Source organism: Equus caballus, chromosome 28, assembly GCF_041296265.1.
Source record: "Equus caballus isolate H_3958 breed thoroughbred chromosome 28, TB-T2T, whole genome shotgun sequence".
NCBI lineage: Eukaryota > Metazoa > Chordata > Mammalia > Perissodactyla > Equidae > Equus > Equus caballus.
The window spans coordinates 33,595,133-33,612,198 of NC_091711.1; the positions used below are offsets into that span (position 1 = coordinate 33,595,133).

A 17,066-nucleotide genomic window follows, 5' to 3' on the forward strand; every position below is an offset into this window, starting at 1 on the left:
TCCATTAAAAGGTCCAAAGTGCCAACCAAAAGCAGCAAGAGCAAGAAACAGTTTGTGAAATTAGAGATATGAATGCAGACACTGAGAATGTCCTAAATTAGGTGGAAGAAATAGATGAGAAATCTCCCAGAATATAGAACAAAAAGATGAAGAAATGGAAAATCTGAGAAAAAAACATAAGAAACACATGATCTCAATCCAAGAGGGCCCACACTTAACTAAGACATCTAGAAAGAGAAAAGAGAGAAAGAGGAAGGGATGAAATTATTTTTTAAAAAATTTATTTTAAATTCTCAGAACTAAGGGAAGATATTTGAAAGGGTCTCCTAATGACCATGTTCACTGAGCAAAAAAGACTCATGTAGCCACAGTATCATGAAATTTCAGAAAACACAGGACAGATATACAGATGATGATAATGATGAAATTGATTTTAAAAAGGAGCTAACACTTTTATAGGGCCTACTGTGTGTGAGAAGCTGTTTTCATCACTTTACGTGTGTTAGCTAATTTAATCTTCACACTAGTCCTACAAGTTAGCTCCTATTATTATAATTACCATTTTTCAGATGAAAATCCCAAGGAACTAAGCCATGGATGCACAGCTAGCAGGTAGCAGAATTGGGATTCAAACCAGCATTGTGGCTTACTACTCCAGACTACTACTTCATTTTTCAGTGACTCTAAATTCTAGACGGCCTTCTAGAATTTCAGTGGCCCTAAATTATAGAAATGCTTTCAAAGTTCTGAATGAAAATAATTTTGAGTGTAGAATTAACCAAACCATCAACCAGATATGAGGGGAGCATAGTACATTTTCAGACATGCAAAAACTCAGATATCTAAAACCCTATTGTTAGATGTGCAAATACCTATATACTTTTTTTCTGAGAAAGTAACTTAAGGATCTACTGCAGCAAAAGGAAAAATAAATTGAAGAAAGATAGTAACATGAGCTCCAAGAACAGTGAAACTAACTAAAGAGTATAACAAAAAGTAATCCCAGGATAACTTCTATGCAAAGGGCCTAAAAGAAGTCAGTGTATACTCACATACTCAAAATGTATTAAATCGCTGGAAGATATTAGTAATAGGGTAAATTTTTTCCCCCTCTCAACAGGAAAGAAAGAAGATAATTTTAAAACACCAGGGAGAAAAACTATACAAGAGTATTCATTCCAAAAGCAAAACAAACTAAATATAGCACGATTCAGAGTATTTGATGGGGTTTATGGGAAGAGAATGGATGTTACTTTGATTCTTGGAATATCCTCTTTCATATAGGTTTCCTATTCTGTGCATCCAGTCAACCACCCTGGTTCTTCATGAAACAATGTTTATTTAAACATAACTTTCTAAACTCTGTTTTCTGTTTAGATAAACTTCAGGAAATAACAACACTACTAACAGGACTCGGAAGGAAGAGAGAGGGAGAAGTGGAGGAATATGCAGGGTGCAAATTTCCTTACCTGACATATTGGTAAGTAAAGAAACAATATCTAAAGATTACAGATCAGGAAATAGAAGTTTAAGCATATTACTTAAAGTTATAAAAGTAACCAAAATAAGAACCAATCATTAAAAAATATAGCCAACAAAATCTGGAGGAGGGTGTCAGAAAAGGAGACAGTGTAAACGAATCAAATTATATATTTTTCACGTTGGTTATTAGTAGATATTGCTTAAAACCAAGACATCATGAAGCAGAGGTGTAAACACCTAGTTCAGAGTGATGGAGGCAGCCAAGAAAAGACCTAGAGACTGAAATAGTCAAAAGGGTTTACCTATGAGCAGTGGGGCTAGGGATGGGGAGCAAGACCTTATCTCCAACTTGTTTGAATTTTAATTTCCAGATGCATCTGGAAAGAATCCAAAAAGGATGATGGCCCCACTCAAAAAACTGGGGATATTTGGAACCGCAGACACTGTGTGTGTGGAACCAGGTGGCTCATTTTATGAAAGTTTCCCAGGTTATTCTAATGGTCAGCCAGTGTTGAAAACCTTTGCTCAAAGGGTCAGTCTGATTAGATTTCAGGAAAGCTTTTACCATGACTGCTCTCCTTACAGATGCAAATATTCATTCCTTCTCCTTCTCTCTACCATGGGTTTACCTATTTCTGGCTCCCTTTGTCTCAATAAATGATTCTTTGTCCAGTGATAGATGAGAGTCAACCATGGAGGAACATAAAGAGAATTGAGCTCAGTTGATAAAATGGAGAATGAGGAGGACAGCCCTGACACCAGCAAAAGCTTGTGTCAAAGTAAAATGAGTGACAGGGAGAATTATGAAGGACCTTGGTGGTTGTGCTACCAAACCAGGTTCATTTTGCCCACTGCACGATTATGCCAGTCACCGACATGACAAGTTTGCAAAGAGAAAGGATTTAATCACAAGGCAGCCAAGCAAGGAGGCGTGAGAATCAATCTCAGACGCACGTCCCTGAAAATGGGGACTCAGGGCTATTTATGGGGTAGGGACAAGGTGGTCTGAAATGTGGGAATAGATGATTGGAGGTGACGAGAAGTGAGGTAATTGATGATCTGTGCATGCATGGTCTGGCTTCACGCCTCTTCATAGGACACATGTGCACAGAATGGCAGCGTCACCATGATCTGAAGGTAGAGTTTTAGCTCCTTGACGTCAAAAAGGTCATTTGTTGAGCGTTTGTGTGGGCCCAGTTGATGGTTTGGTGGTCTCATCTGGCCTGAACTGGAGAAGGGGTCTCAGTTCCTGAAAAAACACTCTTAACTACTCTTTGATAAGATAGGGTCGGTTGAACTGGTCCTGGGGGACCTGCAGCTAGAGTTGGATAGAAAAGTCCGCTTAATGTGGTGGGGGAAAAGGGAGCCACTGAAGACTGGAGAGAGGCGGGGAGGAAGGATATAACGAAAGTTAAGTTTAGTTAGGTAAACTGAATCTGTTTCTGAAAATACATATTTACCGGCTTTAAACCAAACATTGAAATGATGGTCACTTAGGCATTCTTCTCAGAAAACTACCTACCTAGGTGTTTCCCGCACAAATTGCTCTGGGGCCCATAGTGAAATCCAATAAAGTCTTGCTAATTACATTCTCTAATGAATTGTGAGACTGCCTAATCCACAGTCCAGAGATGTGTATAGTCAATAACTGTGTTAAATAGCCTCAATTACTTACATATGGTGTCTAATTTTGGTGTTAATTGTACCCATTAACCCACACGGAATAGTTTTAAATTCCTGAAGGACGGTCAATGTGCTGATTCCTCTGAGGCCACTAGTCACATTTTCCGTTGCCCTGAACTTGTCCAGTCTTTGGAATAAATAACCAAGGAGTCTAAAATTCTTCCTCGTGTGAAATGCTTCATAATATCTTTGAATTAAAACTCAAAATCAACCCTATCGGTATTTCCCCATCACAAAGGTGACAAATGAATAGGTTTCCATCCTTCAGATCCTCGTGAAGAAGGACATTTGTCATTTGGGCTAGTAGTTTGAGGATCCAGGATCTTCTCCAGCTAATCAAGTCATCTCTGTTTACCAGACTAAATGAGCCCAAAATATCTTTATATTTAACCCTCTACTTTTGTGGGCGTCTGTTGTTAATAGACTTGAGGGCACCATCTTACCTCTGATAGTGCATTTCAATGGATGTGGTTGATATGGTTGGATCCGAAGGACAGCTATTCCAATCATCTGATCAGGAGCAGGATGTAACATAGCAACTGAAGTTGTATTTGCTATATTTTGTTGTGCACCAGGGCTTAAGGACATACGATGGTGTGTAATACTCCATGGAACATGTTAGAATACGTTTTGCCCAATCTATGGCTGACAGAGGTTTTGGAAGCGTGGGAAATGCATTGAAGAACGCTTGTCCTTGTGCTCCTGGCCATTTCATACAGAAGGTATCACTTGTTAACTTTAAAAGGATGCAGGAAATCCTTAAATCACCCTCCTGTGATGACGTCAATCAACCTACGTTAGCACTAACGATGATGACAGACAGCAGCCTGGGTGATGAGGACAACATGAGCACACGAGACACCCTCTGTCATAACCACTAGAGCCAAGTTACCACTCCACCAGCAAATTTCACATGAAAACCCCATTTAGGACACATAGTTTTGGAAGGCCAGGATTGTTTTTTTTTCCATAGGACATACAACTTTAAAAAAATACAATAGTAATACATGTTTACTGCAGAAAACTTGAGAAATATAGAAAAGCACAAATAGAAAAGAAAATCATCTAAAATCTCATCATAAGATACCCAATGTTATTATTTTGGTGTGTTTCTTTCCAAGCTCTCCAAAACGCACAGTTACACATCACACGTATATTTCTTGTCTTTCCTCCCACGCCCACCCCCTGCCTCCTGCGGTAGACCCCTTCTCATTTCTGTCCTTAGGCAAGGGGAAAGTTGGGGCCTCCACTTGATGCCCCCAATGTTCAGCAGTCCACAGTGAGGGGGATGCTGTGGTTCACTCAAGCTAGGACAAGGGGCTCGCCTCTCCAATGACGCTTCCCCTGAAGCAAATACACACTGCGCCCTAAGAAGATCGGAAGTCCTTTAACCAACGATTCACCGGTTGCTACAAAGTCATCCTCAACGAGGGAGAGAAGGAGGAGCTCCTTAGCTGCATCCCTGGCTGACTGTACTCCTACTGCACGACCCTCACCTTCTTTACTAGGCCCGGGAGGTGCCCAGGCCCCGCAGCTGACTCAATTAGTAGGGTGGAGGTGTCGGTGTTCTTTTAGGCGCTCAGGTGACTCAGTGCGGGCCCTCAGGAACACTGGCCGGGCTTTCATGGCTGTGCCATGTGGACCTCATTTATATCGCAATTCTTCCCACTTCCCCCTTCTCCCCGTGGTCTCCCTGACCCGCTCCTTCTCCCTGGAGCCACTCATCCCCGTGAGAACAACACGCTCAGTAAGACCCGCTCCTGTCTTGTGAATTCCGCAGCCTGTGGACAACCAGAGGCTGCGCTCCGTGCAGTTTCTGTTGACTCCACCAGGGGCAGCAGCGAGCGCCGGCCTCGGTGACCGCGGACGACTCTGGCTTGTGGGGGTTGAGATGGAGTCCCTGGGGGGTATGGGTAAAGGTGAGTTCTGACGCTGTTTTCCTAAAAGATCTGAAATTATAGACCTGACCTTTGCGAGGATTCATTTCCTTCCTGAGGTATTTACTGCTCCCTGCCTGGGCTGTATTACAGTTTCCTTCATTCATTTACCAGGAAAACTGGTAACCCAGGAGGCTTCTTCGTTTCTCCCTAATCTCTGGGTGGGGGGGTGGGGGTGGAAGACAATCCGCAGTAACATCAAACTGCATAGATCCTGATTTTTTCCACTTATATTATATTGTTAGAATTTTCCCATGTCATTAAATCTTTTTGGAAAATATGATAGTACATGATGATAGGTATTTTACATACATTTTGCAAATTATGTACCATAATTTTTTTAACCATTCCTCTATTGTTGACATTTAGTTGGTTTATAATTTTTACCCTTATTTATAAGTGCTATGAATTTTTGCATATGTAAATCTTTGACCATCTCACAGATTATTTGCTCTGAACCGCACGTACCTCTTTCATCCTTTGAATTCTCCTCAGTGCTAAGAATAGGACTGGTTTCATATATGGCTCTTAATAAAAACTCACTAACTCCACTCGTGGTCTATATGGGCTTGCATGGGGGCCTATAAAACCTTTCTCTTTATTTATTTATTTGAGGAAGATCAGCCCTGAGCTAACATCTGCCACCAATCCTCCTCTTTTTGCTGAGGAAGACTGGCCCTGAGCTAACATCCGTGCCCGTCTTCCTCTGCTTTATATGTGGGATGCCTGCCGCAGCATGGCTTGATAAACAATGGGTAGGTCTGCGTAGGGATCCAAACCGGTGAAACTGGAGCTGTGAAGCACTGCGCGTGAACTCAACCGCTGCGCCACTGGGCCGGCCCCTGAAACGTTTCTCTTTAACATTCAGGTGTATGAAATCACCAGATTATGCCAAATCCAATTAGCATCTATCATGAGCTATTCACTCTATAAACAGGAATCTTGTGTTTTGTTGTATTCAATTTCTGAAATGCTATCAGCAGAAACCGTTAAGGTACCAGAGAATCAAAACAAGTAAAAATTTTTTTTTTTTTAATGGTCATTTTTTTTTTAAAGATTTTATTTTTTCCTTTTTCTCCCCAAAGCCCCCCGGTACATAGTTGTGTCTTCTTCGTTGTGGGTTCTTCTAGTTGTGGCATGTAGGACGCTGCCTCAGCGTGGTCCGATGAGCAGTGCCATGTCCGCGCCCAGGATTCGAACCAACGAAACACTGGGCTGCCTGCTGCGGAGCGCGCGAACTTAACCACTCGGCCACGGGGCCAGCCCCCACAAGTAAAAATTTTTTTACAACACTTTACAATGAATGTATCATGCGTGTTATTCACAGCGACAGCAACGAAGTCCCCTGTTCAAATGATGTCCTTCAGAAGGAACTACTTAACAAACCCTAGGCAGTACTAGGTTTAAGATGTATACCATTGTATGCAAGTCAAAGCATCAAGTCCAGATTTGATGATCGGGTACAAACAGCACACGCATGCACGCGCAGGCGGGCGCACACACACGTACGCACACGCACTCACGCTGTGTCTGATGGTAATCCCAATACCTGTAGGAGAATCAACTATTGATTCACCAAGAGAAGCAGAACGCCCAGACAGAGGGGACCTGCCTCCCACAGCTGCCTGACTTCAGCCTTTGGGGAAAAAAAATCCTCTGGAAATCACATTTAAAGCCTTTAGTTTTAACATCGCCACGAAGCAGGCTCAACCCACGTGGGACCAGGGCCAGAGCTGCTCGTGGAATGTGTGTTAACTTAACCAAGATTTAGATTGAACTCATCTACTTCTCACTCCCACGAGGAGTTCTGGAGCTGTTCCCAGTCTCTGGGGTTTTAGCCGATAGAAACTATCAGTTTGATAGGAGGGGAAAAGAGACTCAGCCATATTCAACGTAAGGGTGTCCTGCTTCCTAAGCAATCTAGAGGCAGCTGGAGAGTTACCTTCTGAAAAATCATCCAAGTGTTTTCTATGCATATTCCGTGTGTATGTGTGTGCGAGCGCCAGTAGGCTGCATTCTGGCTCTTATATCTCTTTATGTTATATAACTTTACTTTGCAACTTTCGCTTCTCCTGAAAGTGCCTGGTTACAGTAACGCCTAAAGTACAAGGCAAAGGTTGTTTCCTGGCCTGTTCTTAGCCGTTGATAAAATGACCTTTCAGGTCACCTTCCCTCTGATGTGCAGATTGGCTTGGTACACGCCCCGGAGATGCCAGTCATTCCCTCAGCCTGCTTCTCTTTGTTAGAGGGCACAGTGCGCTGGAAGAGGCAACCCAATCACCATGTGATCCCTGCCCTTTCTTGGCCTCAGCTGGTTGGATGCCAGACCTGAGATGAGGCAGTTAGATTTTCTGCCCGGAAGAGCTGGAACTGGTGGCTGTGTGACTGAGTTGGTCAGCTGTATGGGTCTCTCTTTCTTGTGTTCCCCACATGGCTTCAAGCAGGTCAGCCTTCTGGGTCATGTCTTCCTTTAATCTCCAAATAAAATGTTGTGAGTGCTGTGGTGGAGACAAAGGCCTTGGGTTCAACCAAATTTCATTTCCTTTTCCCCTTCTTGGGCACACAGGAAGACCACATTTCCCCGCCTCCCTGGCAGTTAAGTTGGGCCCATGGGTAGAAGTGATGTAAGCCCCTTCCACGTCTGGTCCTTAAAAACACACAATTCCCCAGTCTTCTCTCTCTTCTGCAGTGATGTTAGAGGCTGCGTGTTCAAGGCGGTGTAGCTGTAAAATGGGACGGATCCACGAGACTCACGTCGGGCTGAAAGGTTTACTGTGCATACCCACTGGGATCTCCTGGTTTACTTGTTATCCCGTCACCGCCTATCCTATCTTGGAGAGCATGAGCCTCATCCCACGTACTGTGACAATTCCCAAACCTTTAGAAGCATTTCTGAAAATTTCCAAGGACAGGAGTGAGGGCTTCAATTCTCCTGGTCCTTCTTTTTCTTAATTCTGAGTTAGTTCTGAACCTGCTGAATTCTTGACACCTGTTGGGCTCTTGTCCCTTCCCTCCTGCGCTGGAAATAGTTTTCTCCCTCTACTATGAAGCTGTTGTGTGTTACAGTCTCTTTAATGAAAACTTTGAGACAATGGAGCAAGACAACACCACGGTACAGAGAGGAGACTATTTCAAATTGGCCGTTAGACTTAATAAAAATCCATGGCCATCCCATGGGGGTACAGGCTAACAATTCTGATACTTCAATCCATGTACAGTGAAATTGAACCATTAAGTAAACGGATGGCAGATGGTGGGAGCCAGGTTTCGTTTCTCGCTGCTGAAGTGGGAATTTATAGATAAGCAAGGGGAAGAATCTAGAATGATCCTGCTAGTAATGGATTAAAGTCAGAGACATCAGTATGAACTCATGGTTATCTTAATATGGATGTAGATGGTTACACATAGAAATCTTTACAGATGTGTGTGTATGCATGGGTTGGTATACACACATATTTCCTTGTTCTCTTAGCTGAGAGGGCCTAGAAGCAACGACTCCCCAGTAGCAATGAATACACTTAGCGCCCAGATCTTGGTTTCTAATACCATTCTCCAGTAAAAGAAACCAGAGTTCCTTGGATTCTAGCACTGGGTGGGAAATGTATAAAATGAGCCTTAAAAGTTCTCATCACAAGGGAAAAAAAAATCGTAACTGTGTGATGATGGATGTTAACTAGACTTATTGTGGTGATCAATTCACAATATACACATATATCGAATCGTTACATTGTACACCTGAAACTAATACTAATGTTATATGTCAATTATATCTCAATAAAAAATATTAAAATTAGAAATAAAGCAAAGGAATAGGTAAATTCTCCATAGGAAAAAATATTCGCACATATCTCATAGAGAATTTGTATATGAAGAACTCTTAACTACTCAAAAGGCAAAGAGCCCAGCAGATTGAAGATGTTTGTGCTACAGGATGTTCTGGAAGCATGATATGGCGTCTGGAATAGAAAGACGTTCTAACATCTCTTATGATACACAAAGAGAATAATAAATGTTTATTCTATCAAAGCAAACGGCTTCTTCTCTGAGACCAAGATGAAATGATATGAGGATAAGATGGAAGATGTTCTCCTTTCCAGACACCATGTATGCATACTATACAGGAGTTAGTCCTGGAAAAATCTAACTGCAGTAAAATAGGGTTTTTTCTATTTTCCTGAGTCCTGAGATAACACACTACAAATGTTGAGGCTATATACATTAAAAATATGTATCTAACTTTATTAATTCAAAGCATTATAGAGAAAAAAACAAGATGAGCCTGGAGCATCTTGTAGTGTCAGACAGTAAGAAAGTGTCAAAACTAAAAACAACACCCACAGTAATGGAGGAAGTCAGAGGGATCCAGCAACCAATGAAAAGAAAAGAGCTCCTAATGGCCAAAGCTGGCCACATTTGAGCAACAAAATAAATAAAGTAGTATTGGATTATAACTCCAAGTGTCAAATAAATATTCATGAATCCTTACTGACATAAATAAATAATTGAATAAATAAATGGGGGAATAGGCAAATCTCTCCTGCAGAAAAATTCTCCTCCTCCGGCTATGCCCAGCAACCTTGCCTGGAGCTCCCAGAAATGCCCTTAGGGACTCTCTCAGACAGCCTCTTTCCTCCGCACCACCCCCCTATCTCCAGCCCCTCCCCAGAATACATCTAATGAATCCCTTTGTCAGGTTGACTTTCTTCACGTGCTCTTTCATTCCTGTTATGAGCTCAGAGTTCTCCCAACTGTTTCCTGAGCCATTGTGGCTCTCCCTTCACAGCTCTCAGAGGCAACGTGCACCAGGGTGTGGAACTTTTGAAGACCTTAGACGGAGTCGTGGATGTGGAGGGGGACAGCTCTTGGTAGGGGGTTTTAAATTTTTTTTCTTTTTTTTGTGTGTGAGGAAGATTGGCCCTGAACTAACATCTGTGCTAATCTTCCTCTATTTTGTATGTGGGACACTGCCACAGCATGGCTTGATGAGCTGTGCTAGGTCCACACCCAGGATCTTAACCCACAAACCTTGGGCTCCTGAAGTTGAGCACACAAACTTAACCACTACGGCACCAGGCTGGCCCCATTTTTTCTTTTCTTTTCTTCTTTTTTTGAGAAAGATTAGCCCTGAGCTAAGATCTGCTGCCAATCTCTCTCTTTTTGCTGAGGAAGACTGGCCCTGAGCTAACATCTGTGCCCATCTTCCTCTACTTTATATGTGGGACGCCTACCACAGCATGGCTTGCCAGGTGGTGCCATGTCCGCACCTGGGATCCGAACTGGTGAACCCCGGGCTCCTGAAATGGAAAGTGTGAACTTAACTGCTGTGCCCCTGGACCAGCCCCCTATTTTTCTATTTTTACCTTTTTCTGGACTTGGTGAGAGGAGATGAGATTTCAGTGTTTGCCATTCTGCCACCTTAAAGCTACTCTGCCCTCTAAAATGTGGAAGCAATAGCGTCCTTTTTCTATTTTCTTTTCTCCTTAATAGCAATTTTTCCTTCCTATAATCGGCCAAATGCCCCATGCAAGAATAGCGTGTGTGGATTAGCAATTCAGCTTCCCAGAGTCCAGTTGTAGTCATGCAAGTTTTTCAAATTTAAAAGTAATTTTTTTCTGCCTCTGTTTTCTCAAAGATTCTTTGACTTTACAATTAAAAAAACCCAATTACCAAGTGACTCCACTGAAGACCATGCCTATATAACTGTCTATATAATTTCGGTCACGTATATGCGTAACCCCTGGAGTTAATGCCTGCACCCCTCGAAAAGAGGGCTCCCCTGCGCTTGAGTGGGCATTCGGGTTGCCCAACTTATTCTCTGAGCCCCGCAGGAAAGAAACTTCTGATTGTTTTTCTCACAGACATTTGAAACTGTGTAATTCTTGACTCTACAGTTGTTGTTTTAATTTTGTAGAAATAATTTAGGAGAAGGCAGAAAAATATTTTTCAAGCACATCCTATCGCCTGCTATTTCATTCCATGTACTTCATCTCACTTAATTTTCCCAACCACCTCGTGAAGTAGCAATTACTACCCTCTCCTTATAAAGGAGAAACCTGAGTCTTGGGGATTAAGGTTGGGCTGGTCATTAGGGGCAGGAGCAAGATTCAGACCCAAAGACAACATCCATGTCTTTAGAACACACCAAACTGAGAAGTAACTGGAAACATCGTGGAAAACATGTTCTTGCAAGAATTGCTATTCACTCAGCCCTTGTAATGTACACATCTTATCCGTAATCTTCATGAACTCTGTAAGGTAGGTATCATCACTGTTTCATAGAGAAGGAAATGGACCCTCAAAGAGGTTGATTTGCCCAAAGTCAGTCTCACGGTTGGACACGAGTGGAACTGAGATTAGAACCCAGTTGGTGTTGTTGCAAGCTGTGAATTTTTTTCATGAGTAAGCTAGCTCTCTGGTGAAGTCGCTGGTAGCAACTGTTTACTGAGGTCTAATTACATGCCAGGCACAGGACCTGTATCCTTCATCTGAATATAACTACGTTCCTGGTTTGTTGCCACTGCGCCCCAGGAAAATGGTGGGAGGAGTTTTGCAAGTGTATAGAGTCTGACTTAAAATGTGGCATTCACAAAAGTCCTTTTGGAAATGCCGGAAAACACACTTCAAGGAGACAGGATATCTTCATCCAGAGCAGCTGAAACTGGAGAGAAATAGAGGCTCTGGGTAAGTGCAGATGGAGAAGCCATCCATATTAACATCTGGGGATAAAATGTATGATGGCTCTAAATATGCATTCCAAGTGAAAAGTCATAAAGGCAAGTTGCAGTCCACCTGCTTTCTCTACATAGGCACCTTTTAAAAAAACTATTTTATTGAGGTCATATTGGCTTATAACATTACGTAAATTTCAGGTGTACATTATTATGGATCAGTTTCTGTATAGACTGCATTGTGTTCACCACCAACAGTCGAGTTTTTATCTGTCACATACATATGTGCCCCTTTACCCCTTTCACCCTCCCCTACATGGGCATCTTTAGGTAGAATGTTCTATGGACAGTAACAGCAGGATTTAATTTTTTTTTTTAATTTAATGATGGGGAATGACAGAAAAGTTCTGAAGAGGGATAGTGGTGATGACTGCACAACAATGTGAATGTACTTAATGCCACTGGACTGGACACTTAAAAATAGTTAAAATGGGAAATTTTATGTTATGTATATTTTGCCACAATTAAAAAAGTGCATAAATTATAAAAATTAAAAAAAATAAATTTAATGATGAGTAATGATTCTCCCATGCAACGAGGAGGAGGCCAATCAGTCATAAGGTGCAGCTAGAACCTCTCTGTTGAAAAATGTGTATTTGGCTTGTAACTATTTGAATAATTGAAAATAGGTTTATTGAAGGATAAACTACCAAATTAGCTCAATCTGGTTCCAACATTAGCATATTTATTATTAATATAGAGATTCTGATTTCAAATTTATACTGAAGAGAGAAACATGACAACACCCAGCCCAGGCCGGAGAGAGTTTCTGTGCTTCCTGTCAACTACCGCGGCTGAGATGCAGCGCTCCGTCCTTCAGTTGGGGTTCGCTAAGTGATGGAAGACTTTGCTTTAATGTCAGTCTTTGAATTTGAATTAAATGTAATCCACCACTGTTAAAAAAAGATCTCTTGAATCACAATCAAATATGCTCTGAACATCCTGGAAAAATGTTCACCAGTGCCAAACGATATGTGAATGTGGATGCATTCACACACTGTTAGGTGCTTTGGAGAACAAAGGAAAAGTGTGTCATGGTTCCTTTTCTTAAGAAGCATGTCATCTAGACAGACACCAGAGGCATTTGCATTTCCTCTGCTTGAATTTCGAAGCCTCTGTAGGTTTTCGTGTTTGGCTCTTTCTAGGAACACAGATCATAGCCCAAAGCCCTACAGAGGGCTTCTTCCCTGCACACCTGAACATCGTGTGGCGTGCCCTGCTTCCTTCTACTCTGTCGATAGCATCATCCTCCGATATTATTTATTTTCAATCTCTACTCTAGAATATAAACTTCCACAAAGACTTTATCTGAATTGTTTGCTCACGTACCCCCAGCTCCTAGGATAATGCCTAGCATAAATCAGGTGCCCAATAAACATTTGTGGAATTAAATTGAATCAATAGGCTAGGTAGACTCAAATATTTGTTGAATTAAATTGAATTAAAAGGCTAGGATTGGTAACGTGTCCAATTGACACACAGCTAGGATGGGGCAAGCCAGAATGGGAGCCGTGCTAATTCCGGCATGAAACCAAGGGAGGAGAAGTCATCAGGAGGAAGGTCTGGTTACATGTGAGACGTAGCCCAGAGGTCAAAGAAGATGAGGAAAGAGACAAGGGCATGGGCTATCGGGTGCTAAGCAGAGAGGGAACGGTGAGGAAGAGGAGACAGGAACAGCCTCCTGGACGGAGAGTCGGCCATCAGAGAGGAGAGTAGAAGGGTGTTAGGAATGTCACGTGCAGGTTCTTCCTTCCGGGGGAGGGAGGGGGTGCTTATGCACATCATGGAGCAGAGAGTGAGACCTTGCTGCTGAAGAAAAAGTACGGGGAAATATGGTAGAAAAGGGATGGGTACAACGGTGAGCTTAAACAAGATGGGGATGTCACGGCAGAACAAGAATTAACGGGTAGTCTGTTCCAGAAGCCTCGGCCTTCTCACTGCTGAGCACAGCCCACCCGCTGAGGAGCAGGGAGGAGAGAAGGGACAGGGACAGAGAGGGGGTCCGAAACTGCCTCAGGGCAAGTTTGTGCAGTGGGACAGGGCAGATTTGTAATAACCCCGGTGTGAAGAGTTCTGTGCCAGCCCCCTGGAGCTCAGGGTCGCCTGGAAGAGGGACCAGAAGGGCAGTCTGTGGCGTCACCCAAACGTGAAAGCCTGTGTCCGCAGGACGCCATAAGCAGCCAAAGGGCGGACGAGAGAGGGAAACGGCCCCCTCTCCGAGGCTCGCATTTATTCACTATGTCTTCTTACTGACACCCCAGTGTCATTAAGTACCGACATGTTCCATTTCCACAGAATATCTTTCCTCACCTGCAAGAATAACAGGGAAGGTCACATTTTTAAAAAAGATTAGGTGATCGTGACTAAACAGAACAAAAGCAATCTTATTCTATTTAAAGAGGCTGTGCAATGGTTACACGCCAATTAGAGCTGGGGCTCTATTGTCTGGAAAAGTAATAAAGTAATTCAAAAAGTAAACCTGAAAGTAACGTGTGCATTGTTGGAAATGTGGACAATACAGAAGAGTTCAACAAAGAAAAAGACTGTCATGACGTCATCCAGAAGGAAAAAAAATTTAAATATGTTGATGATTTTAAAAATTACACTCGTTCCGTATACTGTTAGTACACAGTGCTTTTCATACATTGTCATGAATGTTTTTCTACATCATCAAAGAATTTTAAAATATGAATTCACTGGCTGTGTAAGATTATATATGTACTATATTTAACTTTTTTTGAACTTTCAGCCTGTTTTCAAGTGAAAAATTTCAAGCTGAAAATTGCTGCAATGTATATTCTGATTATTAGAACAGATTTCAAGAAGTGGGGTCAGTAGGGCAAAGAATATATTTTCAAGTAAAAATTTTAAATTGTTTTTTGAATAAGTAATACATGCACATGGTTCAAAAAGCAAAATGACCTGAAAAGTCCACACTGACAAGTCTTGTTCCCATCGTTGCTCCTGTGTGCCTTATTGCTCCTTGTTCCCTATAGTAAGCTTTTCTTTCTTTCTTTTTTTGAGGAAGATTAGCCCTGAGCTAACTACTGCCAGTCCTCCTCTTTTTGCTGAGGAAGACTGGCCCTGAGCTAACATCGTGCCCATCCTCCTCTACTTTCTATGTGGGATGCCTACCACAGCGTGGCTTTTGCCAAGCAGTGCCATGTCTGTACCCGGGATCCGAACTGGTGAACCCCAGGACGCCAAGAAGAGGAACGGCGAACTTAACCGCTGCGCCACCGGGCTGGCCCTGGTAAGCTTTTCTTTTAATCCTATTATTTTTCCTTCCAGTCTTTCTTTCGCAATTGTGTATCCTTATTTCCCTCATTCTCACAAAAGAGAATATTTACATGTTGTTCCATGCCTTGCTTTTGTCACCTCATTGTGGATCTCCCTGTATCAGTTTGTAGAGATAGTTCTTGTTGCTTTTGGCTCTCATTGCATTATGTTCCACCTTGCAGATGTACCACAGTTTATTCCACTAGGACCCCAGTGTTGTTTTCTTATCTTCTGCTCTTACAAACAAAGCCGTAAGGAATAACCGTGAAGAATGTCAGTACATTTATGTTCGGGAATATCTGTAGTATAAATTCCAAAAAGTTGGATGTAGGGCGGCCCCTGGGGTGTGTAGGGCTCCAAGTTAATATCCTTTGCAGGACCCTTGTCCTCATAAGTGATTTGATTTTAAAATGTTTACAAAATCCTTGGGCCCATGTGAGGTATAGGAATTTATCAATGAAGATTTAGTGTAATGAGTAGAAAAGAGGTACTTAGGCATTTGTGGATTGTCCAATAAACGCAAACAAAGATTCTTCAGTGTCTATGCACCATCTTGTTGTGTTCTTTATTGTCAAATGTGCCATCCCTGGCTGACTTCTCCCACTGTTAAGATAGAAGGAGCAAAACTGTTATTACTTGCAATGCTCTGGCTCTTTGGAACCTATTTGTATTGAAACAGTATAGACTTTCTGGCCTCTGCAGTTCCCCAATACCATTTATTTCATGCTGTTTACAACATTACTCATGTTGCTACACCACCCATCTTGCCCCCAGTGACCGTTGGCTTCCAGTGGCTTTCTCAAAGGTCATCACTGTGCTGTGTTGATGGTAGCCACCCATGCTAGTCTTACTCAGAAGTAGGCAGGAACATGCAAACGATTGTTTGTTTTCTGACCGTGTTAAATTCACCATTTGGAATTTTATAGCGTCAATGTAGAACACCACATTTTCCAACCATGTCTTCTCTTGAACTTTTAGGCTGCGGTTACTGCATCTCTAGACATGATTTCTTTCAGTGTTGACTGCACCCTGACAAAGATTCAAGCTTTAGTCAGGCTCCAGAACCTTCTTCTAGGCCCATGCGTGTACTTCCTTGTAAAATCTTATTTTAGCAAGAACCTTGCTAAATCAGTTTAACCAGAATCCCTCACCCTCAATATCTGGTTAGGTTCCTCATCCTTCACCATCTCCCAGGCCATGACTGACCACCCTGGTCTTTTTTTAGTAAGAAATTCTAAGTCAGTTTAGCCAGAATCACCCTTACCTCTGACGTCTCCTCATGGTAATTTTCCATCCACCGATGCCTACCCTGCTGCTTGGCTATAAATTCCCACTTGCCCAAGATGGATTCGGAGTTGAGCCCCGTGTCTCTCTGCCACAGCAAAATTCCATTGCAGTGGTCCCTATACCTATCATCATGGTCCTGAGTAAAGTCCACCTTACCACCTTTAACAAGTGTCATTGAATATTTTTTTTCAACAACCCCTGCCTACCGCATACTGTCACCAGGGGAGGCTAGGCCAGGTCCCAGGAGCAGAGTGAGAAGAATGGTCCCATCCACATGATGAATGGCTGTTCCTTGTCCAGTGCAACTTAAGACTGACCTGGGAGAGCATGCCATCACCCCATCAACTGAAGGCAGAAGAGGACATCAATTGGAAGGGTCAGTTGTGGAGCAGCGGTCTTGAAGACCTTCAGAGTAGAAAGGAGTGGCCACAGCCAGAGGGCTGCCTGACATGTGGCACAGAGCCTGCAGGAGGGTGTGGAGACCTTGCTGGGTGCAAGTGGCAAGGGGCGCACAGGGTAATGGATGCCTGTCACCACCCTGCCACACTCAGATGCTCTAGACCAGAATCAATGCCACAGTTAGAATGCTGACAAAAGAGATGTGAGGCTCAAGTCCAAGGGTTAGGCGTGGATGGACTGTCAGTGCTCAGAGGTCTGAATTTGTCCTGTG

The 17,066-nt window shown here is 42.7% G+C and overlaps 1 long non-coding RNA gene across 3 annotated transcripts in view; it reads left to right on the forward strand.

Annotated features, from left to right (window-relative positions):
* The window catches only part of LOC138921310 (uncharacterized), a 45,562-nt gene that overhangs the window by 13,288 nt on the left and 15,208 nt on the right, over nt 1-17,066 (forward strand). For 2 of the 3 annotated variants that reach the window (XR_011433799.1, XR_011433798.1), the window contains exons 2-3: nt 1,378-1,480; nt 14,859-15,083. This is a non-coding gene — a long non-coding RNA (uncharacterized lncRNA). Of the gene's footprint in view, nt 1-1,377; nt 1,481-14,854; nt 15,084-17,066 lie in introns of all 3 variants that reach the window. The other variant, XR_011433800.1, reaches the window with a different exon arrangement.